At 36.1% G+C, this 15,745-nt stretch overlaps 1 long non-coding RNA gene across 1 annotated transcript in view; it reads left to right on the top strand.

Moving 5' to 3' along the window:
• The window catches only part of LOC147916886 (uncharacterized), a 47,786-nt gene extending 32,836 nt beyond the window's left edge, over window positions 1-14,950 (top strand). Inside the window, exon 3 of the long non-coding RNA XR_015552575.1 lies at window positions 14,673-14,950. This is a non-coding gene — a long non-coding RNA (uncharacterized LOC147916886). The remainder of the gene's footprint in view (window positions 1-14,672) is intronic.
• The last annotated feature ends 795 nt before the right edge of the window (window positions 14,951-15,745 follow it).

Genomic DNA, 15,745 nt, shown 5'->3' with positions numbered 1-15,745 from the left:
TAAAATTAGAAAAAAGCTAATAGAAAGAACACAGTCAAAGTATAGAAATGGAGGAACTCAAAGATCTACTTTATGCAAATGTGTAGAAAATTTAGTAGAAGTGAATGCCTTTAAGCTTTGAAAATATTGCAGAGGTGATATAAGTCCAAATTGTTCATAAACTTATGATACACTTATAGCAGACAACAAAGGGAAGTTGTTGTTTTTAACATTACTCTAAAAATACATTAATTCATAGTATATGTCGTTAGTCACGGACCTCTTCTGATAAAAATTCTTTGATGTTACTGCTCCCCCAAAACACAATGATTAAGAGACCACAAGACTGACCCAAAGATACGTCTTCAAAAGTCTTGTGAATTTAAATATATTTAAAGCTCTCATTCTGTACAATTCTCCATGCTGAGCACAGTAAAGCATACAAAGGAATATAAGATACAGTGCCTACCTTTACAGATGCTTAAAATCAAGTTAGGAAATTAAAATACAGAAATATAAATGGAAATAGATTTTAAGATATTGGCACACAACGTGAAACATTGGAAGTACTCAATAAATGTTAGCTCTTATTTAATTCTCAGATCTACCATATAACAATATTAGTATTATCACTGCTTTGCAGAAGAGATTGCTTGGGTTTGGGGAGTAATTTGCTGAGTATTACACAACAAATAAGCCGTGTCAGAGTTGAGAGAGTATCTTTTTCTCTTCACTTATTGAGATGTTTATGCTCTGAACAATTGCACTATAATACATTTTAAATGATAAAGTTATTCTAAACCTTTCTGTTCCCTCAAGCCTCTTTTTTTCTAGCAGATGACATTGTCTCCTCCTAACAAAGGAAATTGAGGGCTTGGATTAAAAACTGAGATCTGCATTTTTTTTTTTCTTCCTGGAGATAAGAAGGAAGGAAATAAAGATGAATACAGATGCAAATAAACATACTGACAAATAATTCTATCACTGCTGTCCTTGAGGTCAGTGATTTTGACTTTCTGGAGCTTTTTTTATCTCTCTCCCTATCTTTCCCTCTCTCTCTCCCTCCTCCCCTATGCCTTCACTTCTCTTTCTGTTATGGCTACTTTACCTCACCATTAAAATGTGAATGCTTGCTTTATCCTCCCTAAATAAATATAACACATCAAAATTACTCTAATTCTAAAGAAACACAACCTTCTTTTCCATTCTGGCCACCAATTTTTCCTTCATGATGTCATTCAATAAAGCAGCACTAATCTTTTCAATTCTTTTTTTATAACCTTTTCCTCTTAAACCTCAGATCATGGGCCTGCTCATCAATCTATTAAGAATGGTCTTCTAAGTATACCAATGACATTTGACCTTCCCATTTCAATAGAAAAATCTAGAGTCCTTACTTACCTAGACATTAATATGATATTTGACACTGTTGATGACAATTTCATTTTTTTCTCGAAATTCTCTGTTTCACTTGAAAGTGAATATTTTCTCTTTATTATCTCAATTTCTGAAAGAGTTGCATTCATCTGTTGATTGCATTCATCTCTCCACATTCCTTTTTATTCTGTTCTCAAATGGCAGTTTTCCAGTCTCTGCCCAAATCTGCAATATTTCTAGTCCTGACCTCTTCTTCCTTCTTGTTCCATCTTTTCAGGATATATCTCTATTTGAATGCTCTTTGAACATCTCAAACTTTAAAAGATATATAGTTTCCATTACAAAACTCACTCCTATTCCCATTGTATTCCATTTCTATAAATGCTTCACTAACTAGGAGAGACATCACTAAGACAGCAACACAGGTCATTCCTGACATTGCTCCACCTCACAAGAACAACTAACAACTATATGTGGACAAGACACCATTGAGAGAATCCCAGAACACAGAGCACAGAGGTGAGACTGAAGCACCCCCTTGTACCACAGAGACCATGACAGACTGCATCAGAACGGTCAGAGGGGCTGTTACACATTGCCCTTCCTCCAGGCCAGCACAGCATCAAGCTGAGAGGTCTCTCCTGAGCCTATGGCTGTTCCAGTGAAAAAAGAGCACTCGGAGTGGACAATTCATCCCCCAACATTGGAGGTCACTTCTTGGGTGTCCCCACTGTGGTCTCATCTCATGAAAATTGCAGGGGAATCTGCAGGGATTGACTACTGAGAACCTGATTGTGACAGAAAAGGGGGAAGGGCTTGCAAAAATCATTGCTTGGATCTTGGCACACTGAGTTCCTTCCTGTAGCACCCAAGTAGTAGTCCCAACCCGCAGCTTTGCTCATATGCGGAACTTAGTCAGCGGCACAGTCTGACCCGGGAACTTGGTGGGGTGCAGGTATGCCTGATTTGTATCCTCAAATGAAGAGACTTCCCTGCCCTGGAGCCTGGTCTGCCCCCAATCAGGCAGGGAAGCTGAGTCATACATAGCCCATTGCTGAATGAAGCTCCCAGCCCCACCCAACAGAAAGTCTGACCAGCATACCTGGAAAGCTGTGTAGCCTAAAACCACTTTAGCAGAGAATCTGGCAGCAGTGGTGTTAGTCTTCTGAGCAAAGCCAGTGGCTCTGCTTGGCCAAGGAACTTGGGGCAAGAGTTGGCTTCAGTCAAGACTACAAACAAAGGGCCTTACCAGCCTTGGAGTTAATTCTCTTGCCGTGTCTAGGAGGGAAAATAATTCATTGCCCTGCACATTTCTAAATACATTTTTCAGCCCACTTAACCAGGGAACCTTACCAGAGCACATGGGAAACTGCATAGTCCATCCAATAGCCCTGTATACATTGGCACCTGAACAGAGATCGCAGACTGTGGCTCTCCCACTCCACGAGACAAAACCAGTGGCTCTATCTGGCCAGGGAATTTGGTGCACAGTCTTGACTGATTCAGGTCCTCAATAAGCTGTGCAGGCCCTGGGGCCCTTCCTGCTGTCTTGCCAAGGCAGACAAGCTAATTCATGTCTCTACCACCACTGAGTATAATACCTACTCCTGACTGTCTAGTAAGTCTGACCAGAAAAACCAGGTGACCAAAGAACCCATTCTATAGCCTCACTTAGGCAGGGAACCAAGCCAGCAGTCTTATCCAACTAGTCTCAGCCAGCAGCACCCCCTCACTTCAGAGCTAGGGTAGTGGCCTCACCCAAAAATAGACCCTGATAGCAAGCCTTACCTGCCCAGGGACATTACGAGCACACACATCTAAAATGCAAACTAAGCTGACTGGTGAAGAACTGTCTCTGCCAAAGTGAACCTGTAAAGTATATAAAAGGAGACCATTTACTCAAATGTGAAGATACCAATGTAAGGACTCAAAGATCACAAAAAAATCTAGTAAAGATGATACTACCAAAGGAAACTAATAAAGCTCCAATAACTGACTCTAAGGAAAAGATCTATGAACTGTCAGACAAAAAATTCAGAATAATTCTCCTCTTAAAGATTTTAGTGAACTACAGAAACACACAGACAACTAAATGAAATTAGCAAAACAATGCATGAACAATATGAGAGGGTCAACAACAAAATAGAAACCATAACAAAATCTTAGAGCTGAAAAATATAATAAATGAACTGAAGAATTCAATAGAGAGCTTCAAAAACAGACTCAACTATGCAGAAGAAATAATCAGTGAACTAGAAGAGAAGACATTTGAAATTATCCAGTGAGAGGAGAAAAAAGAAAAAAAGAATGAAAAAGAACAAAGAAAGCCTATGGGACACAATCAAAAGAAATAATGTCCACATTTTGGGAATTCAAGAAGGAGAAGACAAAGGGACAAAAGTATTTTTAAAGCATTAATGGCTGAAAACTTCCCAAATTTTGGGGGAGAAATAAACATCCAGATCCATGAGGCTCAAAGAACCCCAAGTAGGTTGAATCTGAATAGGGCTACATTACAATTAAGTTATCAAAAGTAAAAGAGAATTTTGAAAACAGCAAGAGAAAAATTGCATACAAGGGAACTCCCATAAGATGATTAGTGGATTTCTTAACAGAAACATTTTAGGCCAGGAAAGAATGGGATGATATATTCAAAATATTGAAAGAAAAAAACTGTCAACCAAGAATTCTGTTCCCGGCAAACCTGTCTTTCAGAAATGAAGGAGACGTAAGGACTGTCCTGAACAAACAAAAGCTGAGGGAGTTCATCACCGTTAGACCTGCCTTACAAGAAATGATAAACGGAGTTCTTTGACAGAAATAAAAGGATGCTAATTAACATTGTAAAAACATAAGAAGGTAGTATAAATCTCACTCATAACAAGAAATATATAGTCAAATTTAGATTCTATAATATGGTAATGGTTGTATGTAATTCACTTACAACTCTAGTTTGAAAGCTAAAAAAAATGTAAAAATTACCATAACTACAATAATCTATTATTAGTTATACAATGTAAAAAATATATACAAACTATAATGTCAATAACCTAAAATTTGAGGGGGAAGAGAAGTAAAAGTATAAAGTTTAGGAATTCAGTTGAAGTTAAGTTTTTATAAGTTTTAAATAGGATTTTATAATTTTAAGATATTTTATATAAGTCTCATGGTAACCACAAGGAAAAACCTGTAGTAGTTATACAAAAGAACATGATAAAGAAGTCAAAGTATACTGATACCAGAAGACATCAGAACACATAAAAAGACAGTAGGATATGAAACAAGGATCAACGGATCTACAAAACAGCCAGAAAACAAACAAAATGGCAGTAGTAAGACTTTACCTATCAATAAGTACTTTAAACATCAATGGATTCTCCAATCAAAAGCTATATTATGGCTGAATGGATTAAAAAAAAAAAGATCAAGATCCAGCAATATGCTGCCTACAAGAGACTCACCTTAGCATTAAAGATACACATAGAGTGAGAGTGAATGGTTGGAAAAAGTTATTTCAAGCAAATGATATCCAAAAAAAGAAAGGGCAGCTATACTTAGACAAAATAGACAAAGCTAAAAATGGTAAAGATACAAAAAAACTCATTATATAATGATAAAGAGGTTAATCCCTCAAGAAGATGTAACAATTATAAATATTTATGCACCCAACATCAGAGAACCCAAATATATAAAGCAAAAACTAACAGGGGAAAGGGAGAAATAAACAGAAATACAATAGTAGTTGGGGATTTTAATACCCCACTCTCAATAATGGGTAGATCATCCAGCAGAGAATCAGTAAGGAAATACTGGCTTTGAACAACAATATAGAAAAATGGACCTAACACACGTATACAGAAAATTCTTTCTGACAATAGCAGAGTACACATTTTTCTCAAGTGCACATGGAACATTTTCTAGAATACGCCATATGTTAGGCCACAAAACAAGTCTTAGCAAATTCAAAAAATTGAAATCTGCCTAACTATCTTCACTTATCACAATAGTATGAAACTAATAATCAACAACAGGAGGAAAACTGGAAAACTTGTGAATACAGAGAAATTAAACAACACTCTACTCAACAACCAATGGATCAAAGAAGAAATTAAAGGGGATATAAAAAAGTGTCTTGAGAGGAATGTGGAAACATAATATATGAAAACTTATGGGGGGCCAGCCCCATGGCTTAGCGGTTAAGTGCACGCACTCCGCTACTGGCAGCCCGGGTTCGGATCCCGGGCGCACACCGACGCACTGCTTGTCAGGCCATGCTGAGGCGGCATCCCACATACAGCAACTAGAAGGATGTGAAACTATAACATACAACTATTTACTGGGGCTTTAGGGAAAAAAAAAGGAGGAGGATTGGCAATAGATCTTAGCTGAGGGCCGGTCTTCCTCAGCAAAAAGAGGAGGATTGGCATGGATGTTAGCTCAGGGCTGATCTTCCTCACCAAAACAAAACAAAACAAACAAACAAAAAACTTATGGGTTGCAGCAAAAGCAGTTAAGAGGGAAGTTCATAGCAATAAATGCCTACATTAAGAAATAAGAAAGATCTCAAATACAAAACCTAACTCTATACCTTAAGGAACTAGAGAAAGAAGAACAAACTGAGCCCAGAGTTAGCAGAACAAAAGAAATAATAAAGAATAGAGCACAAATAAATGAAATAGAGAACAGGAAAACAATAGAAAAGAATAACAAAACTAAGAGTTGGTGTTTGGAAAAGATAAACAAAATTGACAAATCTTTAGCTAGACTAACCAAGTTAAAAAGAGAGTGGACCCAAATCAACAAATTACAAATGAAAAGGGAGACATTACAACTGATACCATAGAACTGCAAAGGATCGTAAGAGGCTACTATTAACAACTGTACCTCAATGAACTGGACAACCTGGAAGAAGTGAAAAAAAACCTTAGAAACATACAACCTACCAAGTCTGAATTAGGAAGAAATAGAGAGTCTAGACAGACCAATTACTACTAAGGAGATTGAATCAGTAATCAATAATCTCCCAACAAAGAAAAGCCCAGGATGAGATGTCTTCACAGGTAAATTCTACCAAAAATTTAAAGAAGAATTAATGTCAATCCTTCTCATATCCTTCCAAAAATATTGAAGAGAAGGGAATACTCCCAAACTCATTTATAAGACCAGCATTACCCTGATACCAAAGCTAGAAAAGGCCACCACCACAGGTGAAAGATCTCTACACCTAAAACTACAAGACATCGATGAAAGAAATTGAAGAAGACATAAATAAGTGGAAAGGTATTCTATGTTCATGGATTGGAAGAATTAATATTGTTAAAATGTCCATACTACCCAAAGTCATCTATAGATTCATGCAATCCTTATCAAGATTCCAACGTTATTTTTTACAGAAGTAGAAAAAACAATCCTAAAATTTATATGGAACCACAAAAGACCCCAAATAGCCAAAGCAACCTGAGAAAGCACAACAGAGTAGGAGGCATCACATTTCCTGATTTCAAGCTATATTATAAAGCTGTAGTAATCAAAACAGTATAGTACTGGCATAAAGGCAGACCCATAGACAATGGAACAGACTCAAGAGCCTAGAAATAAACCCAAGCATATAGAGTCAACTAATATTTGACAAGGGAGCCAAGAACTCTCAATGGAGAGAAGACAGTCTATTCAATAAATGGTGCTGGGATAATTGGATATTCACATGTAAAAAAAAAATGAAACAAAACCTCTATCTTACACCATTCACCAAAATTAACTCGAAATGTATTAAAGACTTAAATGTAAGACTGGAAACCTTAAACTCCTAGAAGAAAACATAGGATTGACATGGTCCTTTAACTGGCAAGGATTTTTTGGATATGACACGTAAAGTGCAAGAAAGAACATCAAAAATAAACAAATGGGACTACATGAAACTAAAAAGCTTCTGCACAACAAAGGAAATGTTCAATGAAATGAGAAGACAACCTTTGGAATGGGAAAAAATGTTTTCAAACCACATATCTGATAAGGGGTTATTATCTAAAATATATAAAGAGGTCATATAACTCATTAGCAAAAACCCCACAAGTAATCCAGTTAGAAAATGGTTGACAGGCATAAATGGACATTTTCCCAAAGAAGATATATAAATGGCCATAGGTACGTGAAAAAATACTCAATGTAACTAATCATTAGGGAAATACAAATCAAAACCACAATGAGATATCACCTCACTTCTGTTAGAATCACTATCATCAATAAGGCAAGAGATAGCAAATGCTGGTAAGGGTATGGATAAAAGGGAACTCTTGTGTACTGTTGGTGGAATTGTAAACTGGTACAGCCACTATGGAAAACAGTATGGCAGTTTCTCAAAAAATTAAAATAGAACTACCATATGATTCAGCAATTTCCAAATGAAATAAAAAGACTATGTTATAGAGATATCTGCGTCCTCATTTTCACAGCAGCATTATTTATAATAGCCATGACATGGAAACAACCTAAGTTTTCATTGACAGATGAATGGATAAAAAAGATGTGGCATACATATATACAATGGAATATTATTCAGCCGTAAACAGGAGAAAATCTTGCCATTTGTGACAACGTAGATGGACATTGAAGCCATTATGCTAAGTGAAATAAGTCAGGCAAAGACAAATACTGTATTATCTCACTTATACGTAGAATTTTTAAAAAAATTCATAGAAAAAGAGATTAGACTTGTGGTTGCTAAAGGTAGTGGGTGGGAGGAGTGGAAATTGGATGAAGATGGTCAAAATGTACAAACTTCCGGTTATAGGATAGATCAAGTATTAGGGATGTAATACACAAGATGATTACTATAGTTAGCACTACTATATGGTGTATATGAAACATTAAGAATATCTCCTAATAGTTCTCATCAAAAGGAAAAAAATATTTCTTTCTTTTTTTTTTTTTTTTTGCATCTATATGAGACGATGAATGTTAAATAATTTATTGTGGTAATCATTTTACAATATATGTAAGTCAAACCATTATGCTGTACACCTTGAACTTAGTGCTGTATGTCAATTACATCTCAATAAAAATGGAAAAAAAATAAATGCTCCACAATATTCATTATCCCTCTAGCTTAAAAACTCTATTTTCTGGTGAATAGGAAGTACTAATTAAAAAAAAAAGGTTGAAAGAAACGTTGAATAAACCAATGCATTTTTTAACGCCTCTCTGTTCCTTGCACCTCATTTCTGCATTCAATTAATTTCCAAGTGCTTCAAAGACCCTTCACAACATCTTTTGAACTGAAGCTTTCTTTCTCCCTATTTCCATTGTCAGATCCTCACTTTCTATATTGCAATAGCTTTCTACCTGATGTCACGGTATTCAGTCTCTGCCATTTGTACACCGATAGCTTAATACAACTGAAGCAAAACTCTGGCCATGTCCTTTGCTAGGCTCGAATTTTTTCTTCGGTAATCATTCTACAACATACCTCCATGCCCTGGACCCAATATCCATTTCTATGTTTCTTCTTCCATTTGCCTTATTCATCCTATATTTGAATAAATAGATGATAGATAGATAGAACTATTCCTTTTGCCTTCCTGACTTTGTACCCAATTTTTACCACTTTCTGTTACCTCATCTCATCTCTACAAATCCAAATGATCTCTACTTTTCAAAGCCCAGTTAAAATGCTTCATGAAAATTTTCCTGATCTATATAGTCAGAGGCAACTTCTTTCTCCTCCAAACTTCAACGGCACATTGAATTTGTACCAATATAACACATGTTATTGCTTATCCTTTCCATAACAATTTTATCTATTTATTCAAAAAATATTTATTGAGCACCTCCTATGTGTAAGGCAATACTAAGATTATAAATGGTGAAATAGACTCGATTATGGCCACATAAAGTTCATAAGCCAGTGGGAGAGAGACATTACAACTCTCAAAAGTTCTGTGAAAAATATGTGCATACAAGAACTAATAGAAAACTGATATTAAAGAAATCACATTTGTGTTGAGATATGAAGGATAAATAAATACACGTGTTTCCCTTGATAGACTTTGAATTAGTACAGGCAGACTTTATATGATTTGTCTTTTTGTCTCCGATAGCTCTGCTTTTCACATGGTAAATAAGAATTATTTGTTCAACGAAGGCATCTAAATATTGCCCCAGTACATATCCTATCTCTCTAAACACTATCATTTTGGAGGAGCACTATGAGGGGCGGCCCAAAAAGAAAGTATGCCTGCCAGCCCATGCAAATAAGAGGTTCTGCCTACTATGACAACAGCACCTGTTTCTAATTAGCCTTGGCATATTCTTTGTAGTTGGTGGGGTTGATGGTGACCCACGCTGTGTTCTAGCAAATCATGTCATCTTAGCTGACACAACTAAGGTGGGATGCAATAACCTAGGTGTCACCTTAAATCATCAGCCCAAAGGATTTTTTCTTCAGGAAGCTAGAGAAGCTTGGGTTTCAGTGTGTAAGACACACAACAGAGCATGTTCTTGTCAGTGAAATGAAATGTTGTCACAATGTAGTACATTCCTACTGCTCCCTAAATGCCACAGTCTTGATTTTCACTGATCTCATATTGTTATTGTTTTTTTCATATAAGGCAGTTGATGCAGATATAATCACTCAAGTTCTTAAATGCCATTACTTGATATCCATTGCTAAGCTAAGAAACGATTCAGCCAAGATATTGCCATCAAAGGCAAGAGGCTTAGCCATCCAAATGTCTAAATCCAAAAATGGAAACCAAATAGTTCTTCATCTCAAATGCACACTTATGTCAATCACTAGTGGCTGCCTGGAGTACACTTTGGAGAAGGATTTTAAGTTTGTGCCAGGCTCAGCAAAAATGAGGGTCTTTAACACTCTCCTAGCCTTGAACCTCTTATTCCCTCCCTTTTCTTTTTACTTAATCTAGACCATCCTTCTCCAAAACTTCCCTTTTTTTCAATATATTATTCCAATATCTCAATCCTAGCTTCACTTAATTCTGTACTCAACACAGACCCTGAATAGTGATGACTCTACCTGTTTTCTTTTTTTTTTTTTTTCTAAGATTTTATTTATTCATTTTTTCCCCCCAAAGCCCCAGCAGATAGTTGTATGTCATAGGTTCACATCCTTCTAGTTGCTGTACGTGGGACTCGGCCTCGCGCTGGATGGAGAAGTGGTGCCTCGGGGTGCGCCTGGGATCCAAACCCGGGCCGCCAGCATCAGAGCGCGCGCACTTAACCGCTAAGCCACGGAGCCGGCCCTCTACCTGTTTTCTTAATTTTAGCTCCCTTTCCACTTTATCCTTCCATTACTCCTCTTCACCAAAAGCCACCAAAAAAATATATACTGTCATCGACCGGGCTTAATTTATCTGTAGTCACCTATGCATTGTTTATCTAGGGTGAGAGCAGAATTCCCATGACTCCCTCAAAAATTAAAAATGAAGTTTAAATCAGTTATGACAAGAAAGGTTTATAAAGTCTCTGCAATGTATAAGACAACAGTCTACATTTATCCTGAAAGATATATAAATAAAACTGTATAAGCGTTCAGAAACCACAACTATTCGATGTTCAAATGAATTGTCTTATAATGTTTAGTAGTAGTGGCACTGATGAGTCAATATGATGTGAATTCTACTCATATTCTATATTAATCAAGAAAATCTTTCTGGAGTTGGTATATCATTATGCGAACTTTCAAAGAGACAAGGCTGAAGTAGGATTTCCTGAATTAGAAACTTTCCTAGACCATTAAGATCTATATACCTAAAGCATTCTGATTCAGGTTACCCAAGACAAAGGATTAAGTAGTGTGTATTTCTAATTAGCTATTGCCTTGGATTTAATGTGTGCTGTGATTTTATTTTCAAGAATTGTCAGATCTTCCCATTTGGAGCTCTGTGTGTATGTATGTTTGTGTGTGTGCATGCTTATATGTGTCATGTGTGTGTGTGTGAGAGAGAGAGAGAGGAGACAGACAGAGAGAGAGAGAGAGGTGCATGTGACTGAAGAGAAATTTTGCTAATCATATGCTATTTGTTGTGTCTGGGGTTTTTTTGTTTGTTTTTTTATTTTTGGTGAGGAAGATTGGCCCTGAGCTAACATCTGTTGCCAATCTTCCTCTTTTTAAGGAAGATTCTCCCTGAGCTAAGATCTGTGCCAATCTTCCTCTTTTTTTATATTTTGTATATGGGACACTGCCACAGCATGGCTTGATGAGCGGTGTGCAGGTCCACACTCAGGATCTGAACCCACAAACCCTGGGCTGCCAAAGAGCAGCGTGCAAACTTAACCACTATGCCACCAGGCTGGCCCCATGTCTGGTCTGCTTTTTAAGAAATTTGCTTTCAATAAAAGAGGGAGCTCTCATAATTTTCCAGTAGTTTCCCTTTAGGTATTGGCTAATCTAATATTATTCAATTTATGAACTTTTATATGATGTTATACAAATACCCTGAAACTTGAAATGACTCAACTTTTTTAAATATCACCACATTAATGGTCTTAGGTGAATCTTCTAGTTTAATCACTTTTCACTTTATTCATAGAATTTAATTTGGTAAATTTTTTCAACTTAGAGGTAAATGAACATTTTAACTGGCTGTTTTATGTTTTAAAATTGCATTTCAAAGAGACACATTCACACAAACAATCATTCTATCCTGGGACACAGGGATTAGAGAGTTTGGCTTATTTTCGAAAAGATGAAGGATTCAGAAGGAGAATAATTTTGTCGAGGACCCATGTCAGTTAGTTAGTCCATATTGTTAAATCTAGGTATTAAATCTTACAGATCATGAAAATAGATAAAATAATGAAATGGAGTAGGATTAAAGAACCCACATAGATTGGCCAAGACTGTTCAGACAACTTGAAAATGTAACTCTTTAGCAAGAACAAAATGAAAGACAGAAATTTGACCAGATTTTGCTATATAAACAACTCTATACATGTCTCCTAATGACATTTTGTTCATAATAGTCTCCTCACTTAGGTCAGTAGAGCTGAATTGCCAGTTCATTGTCAGAACTCTCAAGATCTTGAATTTAGGAGATTGGAATACTTTAGTAACCATTCTTCAATCTGAATTTCACCAGGTTTCAGGCATTATGCTGTCAAAGCAACTACTGGTTACATTAAATAGCAAGTTTTATCTCATTTCACCATTTCATGAAAGGGTTAAGAAACATGACAGCATGTAAACACAAAATGGTTAGAGATTTTCAGTATAAATGTTTAATAGAAGTACAAACAAATATTAAGTGCTGACTGCTAAAAACGGCTTAGATGGTTATCGATAATTCCCACTCAAATTTAGTAGATTTCCGTCATAAAAAAATTAGGTTTTACATTTATACAGCACCTTTTATCTACATGTACTGAAAGTTTCCATAACCTCCATTTTCTCAACCTCCTAGTGATTTTTTTCGATTTGAATTTTACAAATGGGGAAATTGGGGGAGGTTAATTGGCTTTTCACCGCAATGAAGGGTGAGTCAGTGACAGAGTCAGAAATAGACACCAAGGCTTCATCTCTCTTTGTCCTGGTTCACATTATAAGAAAGAGCTTTTTGCTTATAAATACCTTTAATGACATCGTTCCCAGAACTGTTAACTAGGGTAGTTTTTAAAATCCACCTGATTTCAGAGCCAGATACAAACTTCCAAAGTTAGGCTGTTTTGATGAAAAGTTTAGGAGCTTTCTGTCAATTTTGTGAGAATTAGGAACTTTGTGATAGACTAAGAGCAACTTAAGAATAAATAATAACATTTGTGTATACTTTCCTCCACATATGCTTGTTACGAATGCTAACATTGTTCTCCGGAAATTTACAACTTCTATACCAAGCAAGAGGACATTTATTTCATTGGGAACATGCACACATGAAAGATATACACACGTAAAATGTAGAGGAAATTGTACTAAAGTGGATAGAATCAGGATTGGACTTGTCTGTCTTAGTGGCACATTTGACACATAGTTAAGAGTTTCTGTCAATGATGAGTTTATAGAAACAGTGAGCTAGATGTCATCAGAGAAGAGTGCCTGCCAATAATGATAATAATACAACTATTAAATGCAAATATGAGGAAAGTAATGTTTTCTCAACTCTTCTAGGTAGAACATACTTACAGAACTGGTTTAGTTTTGTGTGTCCTTTTTTAAGAGAGAAAACAATTGGTCATATTTTTAAGCTAGTAGCCAGAGCAGAGAAGATTTTTGAAAATCATTGATTAAAGATTGAAAATATTTAACGTGGAGAAGAAAAGATTCATGACAACATTAATTTTTTATGAGATATCATATGGAAAGGGCAATAGACTCACCCCGAATGGTACCAAAGGAGAGAAGCAAAAAGAATGAGTTGAAGCTCTAATGGCACACAATGTAACTCCAAATAAGTAAGAGATTTCTAATAGGGATGTGCAAAAATAGAACGGGCTCCAGGCATTTATGGGGGTGAACAAGCCTATGCTCTATTGTTGAGGAGATTTAAACACCAGATGAATTGTTGATTTAGTTAGAATTTAAGGTTCTTACAAGCACAGAGAGTCCACTATTCTTAGTGACAAGATATGTAGTGAAGCAGTAATTTCTACGAGGAATTCAGGACACAGAAAGGGAGAAAGCACTGTGGAGAGATTGGGAGGACTAGAATTTAAATGGATGGTAGAGTTTTCATAGATAAAAAGGAACATTGAGGTCATTCTAAGGATCAGCAGGAGAGAAATGAGAAAAAATAGCCTGTGCTTACAAGAAATTGTCAAAAGAGCAGTCTTGATAGAGTTTAATATGCAAACATATTCAGATTGGTAGAAAGAAATAAGACTTAAATGCCAAGAATACTATTTTACCTTAGTTTGAAAAATAACATGTTGTGAAGGAAAAAGAATACAGAATGGATCCAGAAAGATTCAGATTCATATCCTGATTAAATAATCTCCATCTCTAAAGTTAAATTCTTAGAAATCAAATGGTGGTCACCAGGGGCTGAGAGGAGAGGGAATAAAGGAGTTGTTGTTTAATGGATGTAGAGTTTCAGGTTTATAAGGTGAAGAAGTGCTATCTCACAACAATATGAATATACTTAACACTACTGAAGTGTATGCTTAAAATGGTTAAAATGGTGAATTTTATGTAATTTTTAGCATAATAAAAAATACCATCTCTAAAACCTGCATTAAAGCTCTCTGAAAACTCAGTTTTCACCCCTGTAACAACTTTGTATATTGTTGGGAATATTAAGTGAGTTCTATTAGGTGAGATCATGATTATATAGAGTATCACATGACATGTACCCCTGTGTTCATTGCAGCGTTATTCACAATAGCCAAGACTTGGAAGCAACCTAAGTGCCCATCAGGGGACGAACGGATAAAGAAGATGTGGTATATATACACAATGGAATACTACTCAGCCATAAGAAACAATGAAATCCAGCCATTTATGACAACATGGATGGACATTGAGGGTATTATGCAAAGTGAAATAAGTCAGATCAAGAATGTCAAATACCTTATGATCTCACTCATTAAGTGGTAGATAATAACAACAACAAACAAACACTAGAGACAGAGATGGGATTGGTGGTTACCAGAGAGGAAGGGGGGAGGGAGGAGGGTGAAAGGGATAATTCGGCACATGTGTGTGTTGATAGGTTGCAATTAGTATTTGGGTGGTGAACATGATGTAATCTATCCAGAAATAGAAGTATAATGATGTACACCTGAAATTTATACAATTTTCTAAACCAATGTTACTGCAATAAACAAAAAATTAAAAAAAAAAAAAAAGAAAATGTCAAAAATGTTTTCATTGGTTTCTATTTTCTCCCTCTTCCTAACCTGTTATGAATTTTATGCATAAAAACATAGGGAGTAGTTACATGAAATTACCTTTTGCGTGTATGATGGTGGTACATTGTAAAGTCAGTTTCTAAGGCAAAAATTGCATACAATCAGAAGTTCCATTGGAAATCATTTTAATTTTGCATACATTATGGAACAATACCTTTTCTCAGGAAGTATACAGTTATTTTCATTTCCAATATTTCACACATTGTTATTACTTTGTTGGAATATTATTCAAAATAGTTGGCTTGTGTGTGTAATAGCCATGTTGCATGGAAAATATAAACTTGATCTTCAAATGCAGAATCACATTCAGTTCACACAATGAGAGAACAAGACAACGAAGACTGGGGCAATGGTGGGTTTACACATTCAAACACATGCCTACTCCAAGTCAGTGGCTCTCAAACTTTTTGCACTTCAGAATTATCTGGAGGGCATGTTGAAACCCAGATTGCTGGGCGCCAGCCCCAGAGTTTCCGATTCAGTAGATGTAGGGTGAGTCCTGAGAATTGCATTTCCAACACATGCTAGGTGA

Source organism: Ceratotherium simum, chromosome 6 (genome assembly GCF_057802395.1).
Source record: "Ceratotherium simum simum isolate JZ-2026a chromosome 6, ASM5780239v1, whole genome shotgun sequence".
Lineage (NCBI taxonomy): Eukaryota > Metazoa > Chordata > Mammalia > Perissodactyla > Rhinocerotidae > Ceratotherium > Ceratotherium simum.
The sequence above is the reverse complement of the archived record's forward strand: the minus strand, read 5'-3'. Positions and strand labels throughout refer to the sequence as shown.